Consider the following 24,564-nt stretch of genomic DNA (forward strand, 5'->3'; position numbering starts at 1 on the left):
CTGGTAGTCAAGGGAAAAGAAATAAAATAATAATAACCTGTGTTTATCTCCCTGCAAAATTCTCCCATCCCGTAGGCTCAGAGGAATAATTAGCTGCTCTAGCTGTTTTGAAGTAGCTCAAATCACAAATATAACAAAACGTTACTACCTTTTGAGAATCAGAAAATGGTTTCACTCTAATCTAAGTATCTTGATGTGCAGTAGAATCACTGATATGTTTTTTAAAGGGAGAAAGTTTGAAATTTACAGTCATGAAAACTGCTATTTACCTCCATGGTACTTGCATATAATAGAGCACTTTGTAATCGTGCACAGTGAAGATCGTTAAAGCGCTTCACTAATGTACAGATGCATTTTGATGGGAAAAAAAAGCAAAAAGGTGCCACTCTTTCAACTGAAGTTTTCTTTGATTTGTAAAGAAAAAAAGTTCGTTCTAGAACATCTGCGTAAAGCTATTGAAATACACTACTTCAATCACTGTTTCAAACACAAGGGATTTTTTTTTTTTTGTAATAGTTCTTCCTTCTTTTTTTAATTTATTTTTTAATTTTTTTATTTTACATAAAGTTCTGGGATACAGGTGCAGAATGTACAGGTTTACTACATAGGTATATGTGTGCCATGGTGCTTTGCTGCACCTATCAACCCATCACCTAGGTTTTAAGCCCCATATGCATAGGTATTTGTTCTAATGCTCCCCCTCCGCTTGCCCCCAACCCCTTGACAGGCCCTGGCGTGTGATGTTTTCCTCCCTGAAACACAAGGGATTTTATATAGCCATTTGTTACAACTTACAGTTTAACTTTCTGAAAACTCATTCTATACTGTTCACTTGTTCAAATGACATTTGATCTTTTTTTAATTAAACATTTTTCTATTAAACTAAAATTTTAAAAACAAGAGAATCAGGCATAATAATTGCAGCTTTCCCCAAGAGGTGAAAGAACTGAACAGTTTTCCATTCTGAAGGCACTAAGACAGGAAGATGAAGATTTCCAAGAATTTTCAAAATAATAATTGATGTATTGAAGTGTTTTGCCCACTTTTGAAAATCTGCAATTTCCAAAAAATTATTAATCATAAATTTGTATATTCATTGATCATTCGTGAAACATATGGATAACTCCTTTATTCTGATGACAGAAGAAAGCAAGGGAAAAAAAGAAAGTGAATTGTTAAAAAGCAACATTAATATTAGCAATGACTTCGTCCTCAACCATTTGGAACTTTGGATTTCCAACAGGACAAATAAACATGGCCTGAAATAGCTTAAAACAAAGTCAGTTTTCATTTTTTATCACCCACCAAAAGAGCTTTTTATATAATCACAAATGCATTCTGATTTAGTGATAAAAAACATAGATTGGTGACAATAATGTTACTGATGATTAGGAATCTACCAAAGGCCAATTACAAACTAATTGTTGTATAAAAATTATCTCATTTAGGGCTGGGAGCGGTGGCTCGCGCCTATAATCCCACCACTTTGGGAGGCTGAGGCAGGTGGATTGCCTGAGCTCAGGAGTTTGAAACCAGGCTGGACAACACAGTGAAACCCCATCTCTACTAAAAAACAAAAAATAAGCCAGGTGTGGTGGCGTGCACTTGTAGTACCAGCTCCTTGGAAGGCTGAGGCAGGAGAATTGCTTGAACCTGGGAGGCAGAGGTCACAATGAGCCAAGACTGCACCATTGCACTCCAGCCTGGGCAACAGAGCAAGACTCCATCTCAAAAAAAATCATATTTAATTTAATTCTAACTTTACGTATGAAGAAACTAATGCTCATGGGGTCACAGCACCAGGCAGCAACCCAATGTGTTGGTAAGGCCGCCTTTTTGGCTTGGTTCAGATGTGCAGTTGGCCTAATGGACTAATTTTGTGATTGTCACCAACAATAACAACCTGATGTATAACCAATGGGGAGAAAGAAAAAGACTTAAATCTAAAGGGCAGGATGACCACTCTTCAAGGTGCAGCACGGCCATGGCCAACCACAGGCCATGTTTCATAAGAGCTCCAGGTCAACAAGGAACGACTAATAAAAGGAAAATGTTAGGAGAATTTGCCTCTCTTCCCTCCCTTAGATCCACTCCTTTCCCTTTGATCAGAACATTTGGGATTGCATTCGCACAAACTCTTCATGAGTTCTGTTCATCAGCAACTCAGATGTGAGCACTCAGTCCTTTGCTCACTTCAGTGGGATGACCTGTCTACCTCCTCTTTACCAGTCTATAACTCTTGCTCCCTCTAGGACCCAGCTCTCAGGTCCCAGAAAGTCTCCTCTGACCTGCCACTGCCCATAATGATCACTCCTCACTTGCCTTTTTTCCTCACTCTATACAGTGCTTGCAATTTTCCTTCCCTGCCCACAAGTTCTTCAAGGACCAAAATTCTACTCCCACTTCTCCTGTCTCTCCAAATGTCTAAATTAATGCACTAATAGTAATATTATTCTTAATAGGTTGGAGATACAGAACCCAGAGGACACGACCTCTAAGCCACACTGATCTGTTAGGGTGCCCATGACTCAGGGACCCACTCAGACTGCTTAATGCATTATTCAGCCAGAGTATTGATTCTGTTTTCCATCAGTAATAAATGTGCATGCCGTGTTTCCAAACAATATCTCAGTAAGTAGAAGATAATTCAACCTCAGTGAAAACTCACCCCTGCTTTCTATGAGCTGCTTAAGCACTACTCTTTTCTGAGCTCAGTGCTCCTGGGTTCATCAAAATTCTTGTCTTCTTAATTACATTTCTCTCGATTTTGGCCTCACTCCTCATTATGTAATCCTACCTATCTGTATTGGTTTGGCTAACCAATGTTGTAATATTAAACAGGCCTAGATTTCTTAGGAGTTTTTTTTGTTTTTTGTTTTCAGATTGAGTTTTGCTCTTGTCTCCCAGGCTGGAGTGCAATGGTGCGATCTCAGCTCACTGCAACCTCCACTTCCCGGGTTCAAGTGATTCTCCTGCCTCAGCCTCCTGAGTAGCTGGGAATACAGGTCCCCACTACCCAGATAATTATTGTATTTTTAGTAGAGACAAGGTTTAGTAGAGACAGGGTTTCTCCTGACCCCAGGTGATCCACCTATCTTGGCCTCCCAAAGTGCTGGGATTACAGACATGAGCCACTGCACACAGCCTTCTTAGGAGTTCTGTAGTGTGAAAGTTTATTTCGCTTACCAAAGCCCAATTTGGACTTCAGAGAACAACGTTGTCCTCTATCTTGTCACTGTGGCAGGGGAAGAGAACAGATGAAAGGACAACTGCCTCCACCTAAAAGTGACTCCTATGTCTTCCATTCATAGTTCATTGATTGGCCAAAGCTGGTCACATGTTCCCAATCTACTTGCAAGGGAAATTGGGAAATGCTCGCAGGTCTCACCACCCCAGTGGCTCACACCTATGTTTTTCATAATTTATGTTCTGTCATAGATGGAATGTGCTTGTTTCATCCATACTTTGCTAACCCTATGTTCCTTGAAGTAGAGGCTTTGTCATATTCAGCACAGTTTAAGAATGTTTGCTGAGTTCACAAGAATCAGAATGGATCCAAAGTGTCTCTGAAAAAAACAGGAAAAAAAAATAAAAAGAACTTTTATTGAAATTCAAAAGCAAAAGCCTCTCTTTAGAAAACACTTCCCCATTTTCTCATGTTTGGTGGGCACAGTAAGATGGTATCACTTGAAAACATTGGCCATAACTGAACAATATATTGCAGATTTGTTTAATATTGACAGTTCTTTAAAAATGTTCCTTTGAACAGAGTCTCAGCAAAGCAAAGCTTTCCCTCCCAGCATTGCTTTAAAAGTTAGGAGGCAGCTTTCTGCTCATTCCAAATCACCAAAAGTAAAGTATCAAGTCATAAATGCCCCCCAGTGACTGACTGGACTAGCCAGGCTGTTTTTTTCCCTTCTACTTCGCAGAAAGAAAAGACAGTAAAAGTTCCTTCAGCGAGCTGCCAAGGTGCTCCCAGGCCATTGTGCAGAATCATTGTCAGGTTAAATTAGGGAGTACAGACTCCATGAGTGTAAAAAAATCAATACTTGATGGAAGATTGCTCCCCGGAAAATCTGTTTTGATTCCAGGATTAATTCCCGACCAAAGGCTTCTGCAAAATGACATGCCATTAGTCAGAAAATGAACACATTCTATCCTTGAAATTGGATGGAAATATGTCAGCTGATTGACCCATTCTTTCTCCTCACTCTCTGGGCAGAAAAAGTGGGTGTGGTAGCTCTGTGAATTAGTGCCCCAAACCTGGTCCATTTTCAAAACAGGATAAAAAATATATTTTTTTAAAGTCCAATGTGAATTGTGAGTAGTCTCTAGGCCATTGTTGGAGAGCTATTGCAAATGTGTTTCGTCAAGGCAAATGCATTTGTCTGGAAGGTCCAACTCTCCTGAGTTTTCTATGCCTCAGAATAAACCCTACTAAGAATCTTAAAATAAAACAAGGATTTTCCCCCTCAAAGCAGTGACCTGCAGTATTAACGACAATGTAATTTCTTTGTCATAAACAAAGTAACACTCCTCATACTCCTTGTCTGTTAGGTTTCTTCAACTAAAAACTTGTTGCAAGAATCAAGTTCCAGCTCTGCAGTTGGGCTAATGTCACGGACCTTCAGGTCCTCTCCTTGTGCAGTTAGACGGGCAGCAGGGATGAATTTGATTCCACAGACTTTAACACATGTCAAAGTTACTCTCTTTATCTCCTTTAAATCAAATTCAATCTGATTCTGAGACTATCAGTCATCATTAGGAATGTTTCTTCTTCCCCACAGTGATGAAAAGACCCCAGTAGCTTCGACGGAGCAAATGTTCAGGAACACCTTCACCCTTCTCTTCTTTTTTTTTGAGATGGAGTCTCCGTCTATCACCCAGGCTGGAGTGCGGTAGCACAATCTTGGCTTACCGCAACCTATACCTCCTAGGTTCAAGCAATTCTCCTGCCTTAGCCTCCTGAGTAGCTAGGACCACAGGCACACACAACCACACCCAGCTAATTTTTGTATTTTTAGTAGAGACAAAAGGTTTCACCATTTTGGCCAGGCTGGTCTCAAACTCCTGACTTCAGGCAATCCACCTGCCTCAGCCTCCCAAAGTGCCGGGATTGTAGACATGAGCCACCATGCAGAACCACAAGCCTTCCCTTCTATCTATTCCAGTCACCACTGATGGCCTCCTTGTCCAAGCCTGCAGTCTCCTGAAGACACATCATCCTACTGTTTTACACAGGCACAGAAAACCTTGTCAACCTTGGAGATCTGGTGCCTAGATTCAGACCTCTCTGCCCTCTCCACTTCCCACACACTCACCACCTGCCCCAGAAGACGCACACCTCTCTCTTTCCTGCTTCTCCTCCTTGAATCTCCTCAATAAGCTAATCATTGCAAAACCCAACAGAAGAAAAAGAAGTTGTTTTCCAACACCAAGTTTTCTGGCCTTTTTGCAAGTGGGCACAAATGCCCTGTTCGCTTTTTGGAATCTGAGAGGGGAAATTAAAAGAAGACAAAACCCACTTAATATATTAATAATTCATATACCCACAGACACACCATGAAAGGCGAGTTCTGCAGCATCTGTCTGAAATCAATGCTTCCTTGCCTGTTCCTGCCTCTGCCCACCGAGACACAGGCCTCATCTCCCAGCACAAAAGGATATTTTAATCTACTTGCTGATGTCCTCTGGGCCTGCACCCATGGCTGCTAACAGTGTCAAACATGCTGAATGTGTGGAACCAGAGGGGGATCCTGACATTAGATGTTTGTATTCATTTCACTGGGAGAGACTTTGCCAAGGTGAAGCTCGCCTCCTTCTCACAGCACCTTTCCCTGCAGACACGAAAGACAAAGACAGAAGTCACACAACTAACAACCGGGCGGCAGAATCAGTCCCCCTCAGGAGAGGACCTGTGGGGCTGAGCCTCATTACCCATGGTGACTTCATTAGAATCCTTTACTTGGAGTAATTGGAGATGGCTGGAGATTTTCTCAAATCCTGCATTTAAAAAAGAAAAGCTTCAGAATTGCTACAGAGGCACTGGTGCTCCAGAGAACTCCTTGTTATCCCAGCTTAACAGCTGGCCTTCTGGACTAAGGCCTGTGTTGACAATATTCCATGTTCAGGGGGAACAGAAACCTTAGAGAAGAAAACAGATGCCAACACCCAAAAATGGCATACTAGCCAATAAAGGCATGTGATGTCAAGACTTCGATTTGCCAGGGCAGCCTGAGCTTTAGGCATCCAAATTAGTGGCCCCAGGGTGCAATTACAGTAGCATGAATCTTCACTTTTTAAAAATGTGTGAATTATTGCCAAATGAAATAAACTAAATGACTAAACATTTCTATCAGAAGGTTTTCTCACAGTTGCTCGTAAATGGGAAGAGGAAAGTATCGAAATCACATTAAACACCAATATGTTCTAGTAACACAGAATAATCGTGTTTATTCTTTTGCATCGTTACTGATACGCTAGGATTTTAAACTAAAAATAAATCTTCCGAACAAATGGAAAGAAATTTGTCAACATCCAGTCTCCTCTAAACATGAAAGAATAGTTTCAACTGGAATTAAGACCACATCTCTAAAATCTTTCCCAAGTAAATAAAGACTGAAGAAGTTGGCATTATAATTGACTATACCATAATATTTCCCCTTTCCCACAAGGATCCTAAATGCTAGTGTTCAGTCGCTGAAAGTTTCTCTCTCTTATTTCTATTTTTGAACATCACAATCTCACACACTACCCAGCCTTGCCACAGCAGAACATAGGGACTGGAATGCCCGATAAGAAATCCAGAAACTTGGATCCTTTGGCCAGGTCTTCCAAGAGCTCCAGAATTTCAGGGTCTTCTACAAAGTACAAGACTTTCCTAAATCACGGACAACTGGAAAGATGTTTCAGATCTTGTTCTCAAAACTCCTGGTATTCTCTTTTGCAGACACGTTGAAGAACAGGTGTTTTCATTGTGTGTGTTGTATGTGTTTGTGTGTGTATGCGAGTGTGTGTACACATGTTGAAGATGTGGTACTTTGTTTATGCATTGAGGTAGAAGCATTTGAAGTTTAAGTGCTGTGGTATCTCCAAATATGTGAACGAGAAAATGATTATTGAAAACAATAATTAGGTCCCCTCTGACTTTTTCAGCTCTAAGGCAACTTGATGCCACAATGTTCGATTGACTAATAATGTTTCATGACAGAGCTTAAATAACAGTGACTATGCATATCCTTTGTTTATACTCAGATAAACCTGAACCAAACCAGCCTTGAAACTCTGTTGAAAGGGAAAGAAGATATTCAGGCTGCATCTGCAACTAATTCAAAAGAGTCTCCTCAGGCCAGGTACAGTGGTTCATGCCTGTAATCACAGCACCTTGGGAGGCCAAGGCAGGTGGATCACCTGAGGTCAGGAGTTCAAACCAGCCTGGACAACATGGTGAAATCCCATCTCTATTAAAATACAAAAATTAACCTGGCATGATGGTGGGCGCCTATAATCCCAGCTACTTGAGAGGCAGGAGAATTGCTTGAACCTGGAAGGTGGAGGTTGCAAGATCACACCATTGCACTCCAGCCTGAGTGACAGAGCAAAACTCTGTCTCAAAAAAAAAAAAAAAGCAAGAGTCCCCTTAACATTCTGAAAGCATAGAGTTCTTGGTTATTCTCCCCAAACTATATAGTGAAAATGTGTAAGTTTTAGGACTAGAAGATGAAAAGATGGTTTCTAGAGAAAGGTCTTGCCCAATCTTAAGCGACATCCATATGTACCCTGTGAAAAATCACTGACTTATTTGAATCACTTGTATTCAACCTTTTTAATAATCAACTTCTGCCTGAGTAACAGAATCCACAGGGAGGCAGTAAAACTTAGTAAGGCAGCTGTAACCCCCAGGCGGGCCATTTTCTGGTTTAGAATGTTTTGTCCATAGCATTGCTTAGTGAGGGGTTACAGAGATGTAACCCCTAGAGGTGAGCACAGACAGAACTGCAGACAGCCCAGAGCCCCATGCCACCTTTTTTGTGTCCTCTGTGTCCTTCTGTGTCCTCTGCTCACCTGCTACCTTTTCTGTTTCCTCATGGAGGTCACCAGAAAGCTGTGAGGGGAGCTTCCACAGAGTCCACTCTAGATGCACAAATCACTACACACACACACACACACACACACACCCTCTTCCTCTTCTTCTACGATGCTTTCTCAGCTATGGAAAGCATAGCCATTCCACTGGCGCCAGAGCTGAGTTCCAGGCTGTCACACCCCTGCTATACCACTCCTGCCTCCACTTTGGCTCATACAGTTTTACTTTTCCTAATTAACTCAACTCGATGTCCTTTCCCTTCTTTCTATCTCAACAGCACTTACCAGGCACATGGACAAACTCTGTTCCTTGACAATATGTTTTGGAGGTCTTTGCTCTAAGTTGAAGTATAAAGTATTTCGGGAGACATAAGATTTGGCTTCAAACTGAACCTGAATCAAGATCTGAGTGGGAGACCCTGGGAAAAATTACTTAAACTTGTTCAGCTTAACTTTCTCATTCATCAGCCATCTAAGAGAGGCCTTGTTTCCAAAGATGGTCTTTAGCACTGCTTCATAACAGGTGCTCAGTGCATATTAACCCTCCCCCTGCACTCTGGACCCTTCTCCATGTGATTACTCCTTGTCTTTCCAACTATAGTGTGAGTAACCCCAATGGAGTGACCACTTCGTTATCAGGCACTTCCAAGTCAGCACGGCACGGTTTGATGTTCAAGATAAATGGGTCCAGATCCTAGCTGCCATTCTCTGCCCTCCCTGTGAAAGCTGGAACGCGTTATTAGTCCCAAATTCCTCATCAGCTGGGGACGAAATACCATCATCTCAAAGGCTTGATGTGAAAAACCAATGACATGAGCACTGGGTAGGCGGTTGATAAAAGAATCATCTTTTTCCCACTAAATGTTCTTTCATTTTGATAAACTGTATCTAATGTTTCTAGGCTGAGTGCAGAGGCTCACACTGGTAATCCCAGCACTTTGGGAGGCCAAGGCGGGTGGATCACTTGAGGTCATGAGTTCGAGACCAGCCTGGTCAACATGGTAAAACCCTGTCTCTACTAAAAATACAAAAATTAGCCAGGTGTGGTCATGGGTACCTGTAGTCCCAGCTACTCAGGAGGCCGCGGCACGAGAATTGCTTGAACCTGGGAGGTGGAGGCTGCAGTGAGCCAAGATTGCACCACTGCACTCCAGCCTGGGTGACAGAGTGAGACAGAGACACTGTCTCAAAAATAAATAAATAAATAAAGCTTCAGGCTGGTCCTCAATACCAAGAAGGATGAAATTCACTTTGAGTTTTTGGTTAGAAGTTCTCCCAAAATATTATATCTCCCTACTCCTTGAGCACTGCAGGTCCCTGGCCCAGAGAAGAGCAACTGAGCAAAGCATACAGCAGCCTAAACCCAATACATTGAATCAAAAGACAGCTCTTTTTAGGATTTATTTTTAACTCCAATCTCTCTCTTTCTCTTCTCCCCAAAGTCGTAAAAAACGGATGTTTTTACGAGTGTAGCAAGAAGTCGACCTTAAGAAAAAGTCCATTCGCTCACTCGCTGTTCTAAGTGTTGAAAGGGATATAAGGATGAATTACAAAAGCAAGAAAAAAAGATTGGTTGGATTATGAAATTCCATAAAGAAAAGCTCGAGTAAAAAATCTTAACCCCAAACTACATTTCCTCTCCAAAGCCAGACCAATGAAACTTTGAACAATAACAAGATTTTAGTTTTGAAGTTCATTTAAGGCATTTTTTTTAAAGAATTGGTTTGTGAGCTTTTCTACTTTGTCTTATAAAAGACAATGAACTTTATGTGTGACTTTCCATCAGAGTTTGCAGATGTAACTCAAGGGAGTTAATGACTTTTTCTTTTCAATTTCACCTAGCAAGATAAAACAGAACTGTCCAGGAGTTTTCCTATAGCCGAGTGACGGGTCAATACCTTGCTACTTGCTCTGTCAATTCCATCAAAATATTGTTTAATAATTTAGGAACGACCATGTAATTTTCTTCTCCAGCAAGATCAAATTAGGCACTTACTAAATAATTGACCAAAATGCCTTAATTCTAGGGATGTCTTGAGAATGTGCTATTATTCAAAAGGAATTTAAAATAAAATTTTCTTTCACCTGTTCAACATGAAAATGAAGGGACTTTCATTTTCATGCTATTTTCATGCCTGATCATATCTTGAAAGCTCTATCAGAGTTCGTCCCCTCAATCCTGATTTCCTTATACCAAGGTGGTCCACAAGTGAACATATCAAGTACACGTGTGCTGTTCTTGGTCAAGACTACTTGGAAAAGTGGCTGGGGCTTAAGTGGGTTAGACAGAGCCCCTCCCCTCTAGACCTGTCCCAACCAGGAATGCAAACAGAGGCACCAAGAAGTTTGAGTCCTTAGAGTTTTAGTCTCAAATAATGAGACATTCTCATCAAGGTACTGAGACTTGTAACCCTTTGCCCTGGCCAACTGCCAAAGCAGCTGCTCACTCATCATCAGGCTCTAGGGCGGAGGACTATCTGTTCCATCAGGTGTTCTCCTTAATACCCCATTTGTGGACATTCAAACAGTTTACTTGACACTTAACTACCAAAATGCCCTGAGTAAGCATATGATGCATAGGGCAGCATATTAACACATGACTTCACAAGTTAGAAGTTTGGGGAAAGAGTAGTACCAGGTCTTTCTGCCCCTATTTCAACAGTCATTTTCTAAAATGTTCTCTTCTTACTGTATTCTCCCAAAAGGTAGAGTCCAATAATAATATGCTAAATTATTCAAATAAGAGCCATCTCTCTCTCTCTCTCTGTCTCTGTCTCTCTCTCTCCCCCCTCCCTCCCTCCCTCCCCCCTAGCATTTCCCAATTGACCTACTACTGAGGGAATTGGGGAGAGCCTCAGTCAGCCTCTCCAATACCATCTTCCTTCTGCCTGACTCATGAACACTGCAGCCTCCTCAGGAGCTAACATTTCTTCAGTTCTCATTATGTGTTGAGTACTGTCTGGCCCCACTGGCAGCAGAGTGAGGGGTTGTTCCAGAATCCTCAGTTACAGAGACCCAAAAGTCTTTCTGCATTATTCTAGGGACTTATACACAAAACCAGAATTTCAGCAGAGGACAGTGTTCTAACAAGGCCTACCTCTCAGGTTGTGAAATCTAGGCTACTTTTTACATAGGGTATCATGGTCATATATACACATTACTGCAATCAAAATATTTAAAGAGCACTTTCATCTTTTCCTGAATCTCTCAAGGAACATAAATACACCCAATAGCACTTCATTGAAAGTGCTGTTCTTTTCCCCTCTTACTGTCACACATCTTGTGGCCCTTCAGAAATGTTTCCTCTACAAACCTACAAACCTCCTTTTTCTAATCTGTGTCCCAGGTGTTCTTGGCACCTGCCCTGTCCAGGCAGCTTTGGTTTTTGTTCCCCTCCCCTCTCCTTCCCCGTCTCCAGTCCACCTACCCTATCACTAAAGCCTGTGAACATGGTTGACAATAAAAGCAGAGAGTGATAAATAGGAAACCTGTGTTCTAGTGAAGGAACACAGGCAACAAACACATAAGCAGTAAACCAGAATTATCAGCTAGAATATGTTTTCTGATAAACATAATGCCACACAGAAAACAGAAGACGGTGAAACAAGAGGGCTGGGAGGAGAGGACTAGGCCACTGCAGATTAGAAGCAGGAAAGACGTTTCTGAGGAAGGGACTTGAACTCTGACATCTACAGGACAGGAGAAGGTTAGTCTAGCAAACATCTGGGAGAAAAGTTCCCTAGGAAGAAGGAATGTCCTCAAAGTAGAAATAAGATTATCATGATTACATGTATACAGCAGAAGAGGAGAGAGATGCCTGAAACTATTTGGTAGAACTGCCTTCTTTTTTTTTTTTTTTTCAGTCTTCTAAAGAGAACCTGGTTTAATATGATTAAAAAGTTGTGCTGAACATTGTCACCCTCCCTTCTTCGTTTCCTAGTCTTCTTCACACAGGATCAGTCTTGCTTTGTGGTCTGAGGTGATCCCAGCTTTATGCAGAGCCTTTTGCTTTCCCTTACACAGGGGTTTCCTCCTGATAAGTCATTATGCTTTTAGTGCTTACTTAGCATCTGCTTCTCAAACACCTTAAACTAGCATGCCCTGCCACAGTACTAAATATTCAGTGACAAAAGTAGAACATCTATCAGTCGACAGAAGCATCTCAACACCATTAATTTGAAATTCCCCAACTGGTAAAAAACAAACCAGCAATCATTGTTCTAGAAAAGCAGACATTATAAATAAGATTCATTGCAACTGAACACAGACCTTTAGTAACAGAACACGTGCAGATTAAAACAATCACAAGAAACCCTGTCCTCTCTCAAATTGGCAAAGATAAAAAAATCATCATTCAGAGTCTGTACAGCTTCAGGGAAATAGGACCCTTATACACTGCTGTTGGAAGTGTAAATTGATACAACTTTTCTAGAAGGTAATTCGTCAACACCCATCAGCCTCTTATAAAGATGTACAATTTAACTTTTAGAAATTATCTTAGGAAAATAATTAAAGGTGTACACAAATATTAATTATAAGATTGGGTAGCTTAGAATGCAGCCATGTTTACGTCATTTGTGAACTGTCTGTTCATGTTCTTTGACCATTTCTATTGTTCCCTTTACAATTGTAGCATTTTATAATATTCCCTCTCCCAACACCCCTTATCAAATTAATTTTCAAGTTCTTCCTTTGAACAGAGCCAACCATTTGACCACAGTGGCCTGATTGGTACCTTTAAATGAAGAAAGCTGACTGGGTGAGACAGTGACAAAATAGAGAGGCCCCTCTAAAGGGGACAACCTCTCTGCAGCCCTGGTGGACAGTAGCCATGCAGAAATGTGACTTGATGTAACTAGAATCTATACACACAAATTTTAGATTAAATTGAAGATGTTTAGATGCTGAAAACTAATTTTTTAAAAAACAATGTTAAACTATACTCCTAAATAAAACACATTTGTGCCTAAAGTCTAATACTATCATTTTTGTAGGTGATCAAATAAAGTTCATTAGCAATGCAAATAGGCAGCTTGGATCTTCTGTTGCAAGAAGCATAACTGACTGCACTTCTGGAGCCATCCCCAAGTTCCTAGTGGGGCCACACTTCCCTCAGGGTTCTCCCAGCCAATGACTGAGCACAGTGAGGGTATTAATGAAGGTCCACTTCTTGTAAACAGAACTTCTTTAACAGGTGATTTTGGCTCAAGGACACTCCAACAGGTTGAACAGAACTTTCCTAGAACCGAAACTCTTCCTACCCAAACTTCCTTCCTTCCTCCTCTCTATGTGTCATACTCTGAAGTCTCTTTTACCTTCTCCTGCTCCTTCCCACTATCCCTCACAGTCATGTCCTAAAATCAGTCATTGCACATCTAACTTCATCTTGGCATCTGCTTCTCAGACAACCTACTAACCCATCAGGCAATAGATAACATCACTTGTCTAAGATCACAAAGCTAATTGTTTACTAGACTAAATTAAAACCCTTACCTGCCAGAATTCCTGTTTTAGTTAGGAATAACTAATATTTCATTCTAACTAACTGTAAGATTAGTAGTGCTGTTAACAAAAATAAGAGAATCGGGAAAAGAAATAGGTTGGGTTTGGGTAAGAAAAGGTCATTACTTCCAGGAGGTGATATAATTATAATTTTGTTTTTTTATATGTCACAATGGTCCAAACGTAAGAAGTACTACTGCATGGTGCTGATAGACTACGTAATGTCCTTTGCAACTGAAAACAAGCATTTATATAAAGAATTGAATATCATTTCTGCATGTCAAAAAAGGAAACTATCTTCCTTTTTCTGGCTATTGATTTTAAAAGTATCAACAGATACAGAAATTACATTTGACAAAATCTAATACCTATTCCTGATTTTAAAAACAAAACAAACAGGAAAAAATCTCAACAAACTAGAAATAGGAAGGAACTTCCTCATCCTGATAAAGAACATCTATGAAAAACCTATAGCTCTTTACAATAAAAGACTGAATGCCAGCTGTGTGCAGTGCTCACACCTATAATCTCAACACTTTAGGAGGCCAAGGTGGAAGGATCACTTGAGCCCAGGAGTTTGAGGCCAGCCTGGGCAACATAGTGAAACCCCCTACCATACCCCCGCCATACACACACACAAACACACACACACACACAAACAACAAATAAGACTGAATGCCTTCCATGCTAAGGTCTGAAATAAGACAAAAATGTCTACTCTCACTATTTCTGTTAAATATTGTACTGGAGGTTCCGGCCAGTACAATATGATAAGAAAAAAATATACAGCACACAGTTTGGAAAAGAATATATATAACTTACTTTATTTACAGATAAAATGTTTAGTTATGTAAAATATCCTATGGTATCTACCAAAAAAAAATAAAAGAATGAATAAATGAGTTTAGCAAGGTGGCAAAGTATTAGAACAATATACAAATCAATTGTGTTTCTATATGCTAATCATGAACAGTCAGAAATAGACATTCAAAAAATAGTAATATTTACAATAACATCAAAAGGTGTAAAATTATTAGGCATATATCTGACAAAAGCTGTGAAAGATCAGTACACTGAAAACTGTGAATATTATTGAGAAAAATTAAAGATCTAAATAAATAGAGAGATATACTATGTTCATGGATCAGAAAACTAAATATTGTTAAGATGTCAATTCCCTCTAAGGAGATCCATAGGTTCTATGCAATTTTAATCAAAATCTCACTAGACTTCTTTTAGAAATTGGCAAACTGATTCTGGTATTTATATGACAATGCAAAGAAACTAGAATAGCCAACAACATTGAAAGACATGAACAATTTGAAGGACTAGTACCAGCTGATTTTCAGACTTATCATGAAGCTATAATAATCAAGACCATGTAGCATTGGTGTTAAGATCAGCAAATAGATCAATGGGACAGAAGAGACACTTCATAAACAGACCTTCATATATATGAACAATTGGTTTTTTTATAAAAGTGCAAAGGTAATTTGATGAAGAAACAATCACTTTTCAACAAATAGTTCTGGAACAATTTGATATCCATATAGAGAAACATGAACCTAGATCTATACTTCACATTATATTTTAAAAACTAACTCAAAATGAATCAGTGACTTAAATGATAAAACTATAACATTTCTAAAAGGAAACACAGGAGAAAACTTTCACAACTTTGAGTTAGGCAAAATTTTTAAGTTATAACACAAAAGCACAATTTATTTAAAAAGGCAAATTGCTAAACATGTAAACCCTGCTCTTTGAAAGACATTATTGAGAGAATAAAAAGACAAGTCACAAACTGAGATATAATATTTGCAAATCATATATTTGATAAAAGACTTATAGCCAGAAAATACGCCAAAAGATCATTATAATACTTTAACTTGGATTAAATACCAAGAGTTTAATCCTCATGTTCTTGGTATTTAACCCCCACAACCCCATGCAGTAGGAAATGTTTATCGCACTTTACAAAAAAGAAAACTAAGTCTCAGAAAAGTTGGCCTGGATTATCTCATTTAATCCATCAGAATAACTCAGAAGAGGCTAAATTTTGCAATAACTGAAACCCACAAAACTCACTTTGGCATCCCACACACACAAGTTAGTTTTTCCCATTTACACAGTCAACTGTGGATTCAAGTGACTCTCCAGGGCCACTAGACAGAGACTCAAAGATCCAGGCATCATCTGGAACATAAAACCTCAAAAGGCATAGCAGTTAGGGAAGAGAGAGATGGAGATTTTCACACCCAGAATTAAATGCTTTGGCTGGGAAATTACAAGTGTCGCTTCCACCCATGATGCATTGGCTGGAATTGGTCACCTGGGCCCACCTAACCACATGTAGAGAATTATTCATCTGTGTCCCCTGAAAGAAAGGGGGTGAATGTGGGTGAACATCAGGCATCCCTATATAAAAAGCTAATATTTAAGTTGTACTTTATGTCACAATTTAGAAAAAATGATAGAAATTGCTTTCTTCCCCAACTAAAATGTTCTTCCTAAAAATATACAATGTTCTTTATAATTTCTTCCTAAGGCTTTTATTCAGCATCTTAGAGTAGCATTTGCTAGCAAAGATTCAAGTTTCCAGGGTTTTAGAATATCTGACTCATCTTCTTAATCAGTGGGGCTTGAAGAGATTGGCAAAAATGTATCAGGTTAAACGTGAAAAGGAAAGGAGGGAACAGTGACTGCCCCTGTTAACGTATTTGGTTCTTGTAAAAATGCAACATAGCAGTATTAGTTCATTTTCACATTGCCATAAAGAACTGAGACTGGGTTATTTATAAAGAAAAGCAGTTTAAGTGACTCACAGTTCCACATGACTGGGGAAGCCTCAAGAAACCTCCAATCGTGGTGGAAGATGAAAGAGAAAGAAGGCACGTCTTACATGGTGACAGGAGAGAGAGAGCTCAGGTGAAGGGGGAAGTACCACACCTTAAAACCATCAGATCTTGTGAGAATTCACTCACTACTACAAGAACAGCAAGGGGGAAATCTGCCCCTGATCCAATCACCTCCAACTAAGTCCCTCCTTCGACACATGGGGATTACAATTCAAGATGAGATTTGGATGGGGACACAGAGCCAAACCATATCAATAGCCCTATCATCACCAGACTCCTCTAGAGATGAGGAGAAGTAAAACACAAGATTACAGGATGAGCCACCCATTGAACATCCATATGTCTTCTTGGTATGCGGGCTAACTAAGAGATAAAGGTATTTTCTCAGTCAGCTAAGTGAAACAAATGGTCAGCTAAGCAATGTAGTTGGATTTCTATTCTGAAGAATTTTGATTTCCAAACCAGAACATCATATAGAGAGTCTGTCAAGCTTACTTGATCTTGGAAAAGGCTTAACGGCTTATGAAACTCTAATGTTGGGCACAACACAATTCAGGAAGCCTTGCCCTGGAGAGATTAAATTGAGATGTCAGTTATGATACAGAGTCTCCCTCACACCTATTCAACACCATCCTGGGCTCAGAGCTGAAATCTCTGGCTGGTTTCATGAAGTTACATCTCCCTCCCTGCTGCCAAGTTGTTTTCCTGGATACCAACCTTTCCCCTTCCCTTAGTTCCCAGCTGAGTGGCCCAGCCTAGATCATCTCCATCTCTGCATAGGAGCCACTGAGCTGGCTTGTTTCGCTCCACAGAGTCAAATACTCATTCAGAAGGAGCTCAGAAGTATTCTAGACAGTGCTGGTCTCCAGGCCAAACCACCGCCAAGCCAGAGACAGTCTCCTCATAGGGAAGCTCTTAAAGCTATTCCTGAATAAATGTTCCAAAATCATTTCACACTGGGTTGAAGGTTAAAAATAGAATGTGCCCATGGATAAACAGACTAATAAACAAATATATTCCAAACCTCAGAGCTAAGCTCCAAAGGCAACTCACAACTCAGATATCCTACCCCAACCTTCTTCACCAGCTAATTGTATGTTTCCAATGCCAACAACCTGACAAGCCTGGAGCAGTGCTTCCAAAGAGACTATCAGAGATGTTACTCTAACAGAGAATGTGTCTCCATCTATTAGATGTATTGGGTTTATCAGAACCAGAGCTTACAAGCTCTATTAACCGCGACCGATAGACCTAACACTACTTGCCTCCAAAGCACCATTGTTGGCCAGCATGGTGGCTCACACCTATAATTCCAACCTTTTTGGAGGCTGAGGCGGGTGGATCATTGGAGGTCAGGTGTTCAAGACCAGCCTGGCCAACACAGCAAAACCCTGTCTCTACTAAAAATATAGACTTTCTAGAAACATTTCACTGTGAAAGAGCATGACTATTAAGGGCCCACAATTGCTCCAGAGTGGAAATGCAATTCAGATTCTTAACCCATAAATATTAGGGTAAGTCTTTCATCTGGTAGGCTTAAACTGACATTCACAATGAAAGGGAGAAATACAGGTTTCGGGTTATAATTTTGTTTAAGGTGGCTGCACAGCTGAAGACTGAGAATGTAGACCAACGTCCTCATCACTAACCTGGGAAAATGACAACCCTCTCTACCTCCATCTTCTAATCCACAAAACAGAGATCACAAGCACTCCAGCCACCTTACAGATTCTACATAGAAGAATCATATACAGGTCAGTCAAGTTTATCTATGATTCCTCAGCCCCCAGGAGTTGTCCCAAACACAAAGTTTTTATTTGTTTGAAAGCTTTGCTAATGAGGCCAGGTACGGTGGCTTATGCCTGTAATCCCAGCACTTTGGGAGGCCAAGTAGGGCAGATCACTTGAGGCCAGGAGTTTGAGACCAGCCTGGCCAACAGAGCAAAACCTCATCTGCTAAAAATACAAAAAATTATCCTGTCATGGGGGTACATGCCTGTAATCCCAGCTACTCAGGAGGTTGAGGTACGAGAATCACTTTAACCTGGGAGGCAGAAGCTGCCATGAGCCAAGATCACACCACTCACTGCACTCCAGCTGCAAAACAATGAGACTCTGTCTCAAAAAAAAAAAAGAAAGAAAGAAAGAAAAGAAAAAAGGCAGGGAAAATAGCAAAAGTTAAAATGGAAGAAAGTTACATAAAGAAGAAACATCATGTTTCTTTTTTCCCTATCTTACCCAGAAGAATAAAATATTTAATTACTAATTTAATACCCAGACTGAGATACATGGCTCTGAAAAGACTGCAGGTGTGTGCAAAGTCCCATTTGTTAATGAAACAGCATCTAGCCCAGGTTGCCACCATGGAATCAAAGGCCCAGGGATTCTTACCTTCTGGCTAGTGTCCGAGCTGCAGAAAAGAATCTCTGTATCTCCAGAAAGAAATAAAAAAGAGTTATAAAAATAAAGTCACCATTACAAGAGGGCTGAACAAATATCCTAGTCAGGTACCTGCCTCTAGCTCTGAATAAAAGAATGCAATATATAACCCAGCAGTAGAAACAACTCTATAGTGCTGCTCAGGCCCTCTCTCCCATTCCAAGTGATTATTGCTACCCTCCACTTCCTGGCTGCCCCAGCCCACCCACCACACTCACCCTCACACTCATAATTTCTATTTCAAAAGACCTGAACAGGGCAGTCATTAGACCAAGCAACGTTCAGAAATAGCTTCAAAATCAAGTTTAATATCTTTTTCCTGGGATCCCCCTGGCATGGCTACATAAAATACCTTACACAGATACGGAGATGGCTGCGGAGAGCAGAACTTTCATATTTGGGTGATGACAGGTACCATATTAAATTTTAAAAAAAAAATCCAGATGGTTCAGCTAATAGACTCACAGCAGTAAGCCCATATTATACCAGAGGGGACGAAGATTACTAAGAGAGAAGTAAAATGCCTCAGGATTAAAGCTCTAGCTGTTTTGTTCTACTAGGAAAATCTCAATGGAGCTGCATATTTTAACTTCAAAAATTACTCAACAAACACAAGTAAGGATGAAGGGAGAGAGAGTGGGGAGAGAGGGAGAGAGAGAATTTGGTCACAGAAAAAGCTGGAAAAATAGTTGGAGATAGTTGCACAGAATTAGAGGCACAGGATCCATTTTTCTACCTATTAATGAAGTGCTGTTATTACCCGTATATATTCAGCAATGCCAGAGAATTTGCCAATATTTGGATAATCACAAAAGCGTGTTCCATCTTTCATACTCTCCATGATGGTGGAAATTAGGAAGTTTATGTGATGCTATAAATCATCACTTAAATTTTAACCAAGGTATGTTTACAATATAAAGTTCATTCAAAAGTAGTATAAATTGGGCTTGATTCTCACAAAGAAAATGGCAATTAATCATTGTCTCTTTTGCTTACATAGGTGTGAACTAAGAGTGATGCAGGCATTTTCCACACTAGCTTCACACCTCACTTTGTTATTTTTCCTGTTCTCATTTTGGAAGCCCTGATTCCAATTGCTTTTTCTTTTTTTTTCACCTTCTTTTACAAAAAGTAGAGAGGATCTCGTTACAGTGCCCAGGCTGGTCTCGGACTCCAGGGCTCAAGCAATCCATCCACCTCAGCCTCCCAAAGTGCTAGAATTACAGGCATGAGCCACCAATTCTGGCCTCTAATTGCTTTTTCTAATATTATATATATTATTTAATTTTGTCTACCACATTGAAATTAATTTTTAAAGGCTTAAACCATATGGTTTATATTTAGCTGTGGCTTAAAACATATTGCTAAATCCACCAAAACAGAGATATAGACCAATGGAACAGAACAGAGGCCTCGGAGGCAACACCACACATCTATAACTATCTGATCTTTGACAAACCTGACAAAAACAAGCAATGGGGAAAAGATTCCCTGTTTAATAAATGGTGTTGGGAAAACTGGCTAGCCATGTGCAGAAAGCAGAAACTGGACTCCTCCCTGACACCTTACACTAAAATTAACTCCAGATGGATTAAAAAATTAAACATAAGACCTAACACCATAAAAACCCTAGAAGAAAATCTAGGGAAAACCATTCAGGACATAGGCATAGGCAAGGACTTCATGATTAAAACACCAAAAACATTGGCAACAAAAGCCAAAATAACAAATGGGATCTAATTAAACTCCAGAGCTTCTGCACAGCAAAAGAAACAATCATTAGAGTGAACCAGCAACCAACAGAATGGGAAAAAATTTTTGCAATGTACCCATCTGACAAAGGGCTAATATTCAGAATCTACAAAGAACTAAAACAGATTTACAAGAAAAAAAAAAACATTCAAAAGTGGGCAAAGGACATGAACAGACACTTTTCAAAAGAAGGCATATATGAAGCCAACAAACATGAAAAAATGCTCATCATCACTGGTCATTAGAGAAATGCAAATTAAAACCACATTGAGATACCATCTCACACCAGTTAGAATGGTGATCATTAAAAATTCTGGAGACAACAGATGCTGGAGAGGATGTGGAGAAATAGGAACACTTTTACACTGTTGGTGGGAATGTAAATTAGTTCAACCATTGTGGAAGACAGTGTGGCAATTCCTCAAGGACCTAGACATAGAAATTTCATTTGACCCAGCAATCCCATTACTGAATATATATCCAAAGGATTATAAATCATTCTATTATAAAGACACATGCACATGTACGTTGATTGAGGCACTGTTTACAATAGCAAAGACCTGGAATCAACCCAAATGCCCATCAATGATAGACTGGACAAGGAAAATGTGGCACATATGCATCATGGAACACTACACAGCCATAAAAAATGATGAGTTCATGTCCTTTGTAGGGACATGGATGAATCTGGAAACCATCATTCTCAGCAAACTGACACAGAACAGAAAATCAAACACCACATGTTCTCACTCATAGGTGGGTGTTGAACAATGAGAACACATAAACACAGGGAGGGGAACATCATACACTGGGGTCTGTTGGGGGGAACTAGAGGAGGGACGGCAGTGGGTAGGGAGGTTGGGGAGGGATAACATGGGGATAAATGCCAGATATAGGTGATGGGGAAATGGAGGCAGCAAATCACATTGCGATGTATGTACCTATGCAACAATCCTGCATGATCTGTACCTGTACCCCAGAACCTAAAGTACAATAAAATATATATATATATATATATTGCTAAATCCCTTTTAACATTTGTTACATTCCAGAATCATATAACAAGTGTCCATTTGTGATATCATAGATAAAATCAACTGCCAGGGGAAGTTAATCTGTAACGGTGGTTCTCAAAGTGTGGCCCAAACTAGCCACTCAGCCTCACCTGAAGATGTATTACAAATACAAATTCTCAGGTCCCACCCAGATCTACCGCTTCAGTTTTTTATCTCTGCTTAACAGGTTACCACAAAACACACACATGCATTATCTCACAGATTCCATGGATTAGGAGTCAGGACACAGTTACTGGATCTGCCACTTCGGATATTCTCAGGCTGAAATCAAGATGGGGCTACAGTCTCCCCAGAGGCTTCAGGTTCCAAGTTCCCTGGTCATGGGAAAAACTTAGCTCCTTGTGGTTATAGGACTGAGGTCCTCACTTTCTTGCTGGCTGGCAGCCAGGGACTATTCTCAGCTCCTAGAGGCCACCTGCCACTCCCTGTCATATGGTCTTCTTCATAACGTGGCAATTTGCTCCTTCAAGGCCAGCAGGAGGTTTTTCTTACCAGAGAATCTCTCCAATCTGCTAAGATGGAGCCCATAAAGTAATGTAACGTAACTTAACATAATGCTGATGCTCTTATCACGTTTATGATATAATCTAATCAAGAAAGTGATTCCCATCCCATTCCCAGGCCCTGCCCACCCTCAAAAGAGGAGACCACCGTGGGTGTACACACCAGGGGGTAGGAATCGTGGGGGCTATCTCAGAACTCTACCTGACACACCTATCAAATTCGAGTAACCAATCCAAGATCCCAGATGATCCCCCCATGCCTCCCAACCCTTCAGCAGAGACTGAGAAACTGAGGGAGATGGAATCATTTAAAGATTCGGTCAAATGAATGCTTACTTAGTGCTCCCAAAGACACGTCTCCCCCAAAAGTATTCAGCCACCTTGAGTTTATGGGTACATCCTGCTCTCTGGGTAGGAACTCAGACTTCCCACCCTCACAGCCGAAAGACCAGATCAATCAAGGGGTTAATTATACAGATCATTTTCCTGGCTCCCACGGGCATAAAGGTTATAGATGGCTGCATATTTATGCAGCTGCTGTTAAAAATTCAACCGCAGCATTTATTTCAATGAGCTCCTTTGCCTACATGTTCAACAGATGCACTGAGGGACTACATAAAACATTATCTCTATTAGTTCAAATTTTCTGACTCCTTAAAAGCTTCTGGTAACTGAAGGAAAAATGCATCTGTGATATGTCCCCTGCCATTACAAATACATTCATTAAAATACAAACAGCTTGACAATACTAAGTGAGCATTAAGCACGTGCGTGCATGCACCAGCCTGCTCTTTCACTCACACACACACACACACACACACACACACGCACATGTGGCAACTTTTAAACAGCACATTATGTCTAAGACGTTACAGTTATCAACAGAACCAGGGAATATATCTATCAAACCATCAAAATGCCATTTTCAATTGTGATGATCCTTTAATGTCTTCCATGTTTTCTAGGTACCCTTTAATCCCACATGCACGGTGCCACCTGTGCTGTCCCCTGAGAACAGCAACTGCTTCCGCTCTACTGAACTGTATGTCGACGGAAGGGAGGCCAGAGTTCCTGGGGGTCCTTGGGATGACCCTGCCCAATTTCCAGCCCCAGATCTCCTCCCAGATCATGGGAGTTTGTAGAACAATATTAATTCATACGGGTTGGTGCCACCCGAATCTTTCCCAAGTCTGCTCTGGGAGAAGTCCCCACAAAGATCAAGGCCGTCATCAGAGAGGTTACTGACACAGAAGGAAGTTGCCTTTGAAAGGAGAATAAAAGACATCCCTTTCAACACTGTCTGTGGCAGCTTTGCCAAGACACCGCACAAAGTCGAGATCGCCTCACCTCTTCTGGAGTGCGTATGCTACCATGGGCCTTGGCTATTTAACCCAATAGACTTAGAGAGGGCAGCTGATACACAGAGGGCTTTTCTGGCTCTGCCGCCCTAGTATGATGCTGTCTCTTTGTAACCATCAAATAGTAAGTTGCCTCAAAGGGAACCATTGTGCAAAAGTGTGAAAGGGCTGGCTGTTAAAATAATAACCTGGCAGGCATGACTACCATGAGGGCAACGGCTTTGCCTAAAGCTGGGCAGTTAGGAAAAGGATTCCTCTGTGGGTTCAGACTCCCCTAGCACTGCGAATTACTGTCTGCCTGGAAAATTCACCATGAGAGAAGACCAGCAAGCTCCTATCTTTGGGCCCGGAGAGCCCCTGGCACTCTTTGTTGGAAAAACGGGGACCTTATTGTGGGGAGCCGAATGATTGGACAGCACCAACCCAGTTTCAGTGAGTAGGAGTATACACACCACACAGGGAAAGGAAAGTCCCCTGTTCATTAGAAAGGCTGGATCTGACGACAAGGAAGGAAGGGGCTGTCAGTAAGGGTGAGTGTGTTTCCCAGTGCTGACTAGGGTGGGGGCAACACTGCCCTTGCATTACTTTCATTTTGCTGCTGAGAAACTGATACCCAAACCGTTCACACCACAGCATGTCAGTGCAATGCCAAGACTCACGTTTGGTCTCCGAATGCCGTGTCCATTTTTCCGTGTGATTTTCCCGTCTTAAACGTAGTTATACTTCAGTCTACATGGCCACACGTTTATAGAATCCTTCTGAGGGCTTGAGTAAATGAAGACCTAGAAATGTGGAGGATGTTGTCCTGTAGAATCACTGGCTATCTGTGGGAAGAGGAGATATTCTCCAATACTTTCTTTTTTCTCAGACAGGGTCTTGCTTTGCCACTTAGGTCGGAGTGCAGTGACATGGTCATAGCTCACTGCCGGCTCAAACTCCTGGACTCAGGCGATTCTCCTGCCCCAGCCTCCCAAGTAGCTAGGACTTCAGG

At 40.8% G+C, this 24,564-nt stretch overlaps 1 long non-coding RNA gene across 10 annotated transcripts in view; it reads right to left on the minus strand.

Moving 5' to 3' along the window:
* The window catches only part of LOC108592803 (uncharacterized), a 154,493-nt gene that overhangs the window by 78,034 nt on the left and 51,895 nt on the right, over positions 1-24,564 (minus strand). For all 10 annotated transcript variants that reach the window (XR_013523841.1, XR_013523839.1, XR_013523837.1 and 7 more), the window contains one exon: positions 24,233-24,397. This is a non-coding gene — a long non-coding RNA (uncharacterized LOC108592803). The remainder of the gene's footprint in view (positions 1-24,232; positions 24,398-24,564) is intronic.

Source organism: Callithrix jacchus, chromosome 11 (assembly GCF_049354715.1).
Source record: "Callithrix jacchus isolate 240 chromosome 11, calJac240_pri, whole genome shotgun sequence".
Lineage (NCBI taxonomy): Eukaryota > Metazoa > Chordata > Mammalia > Primates > Cebidae > Callithrix > Callithrix jacchus.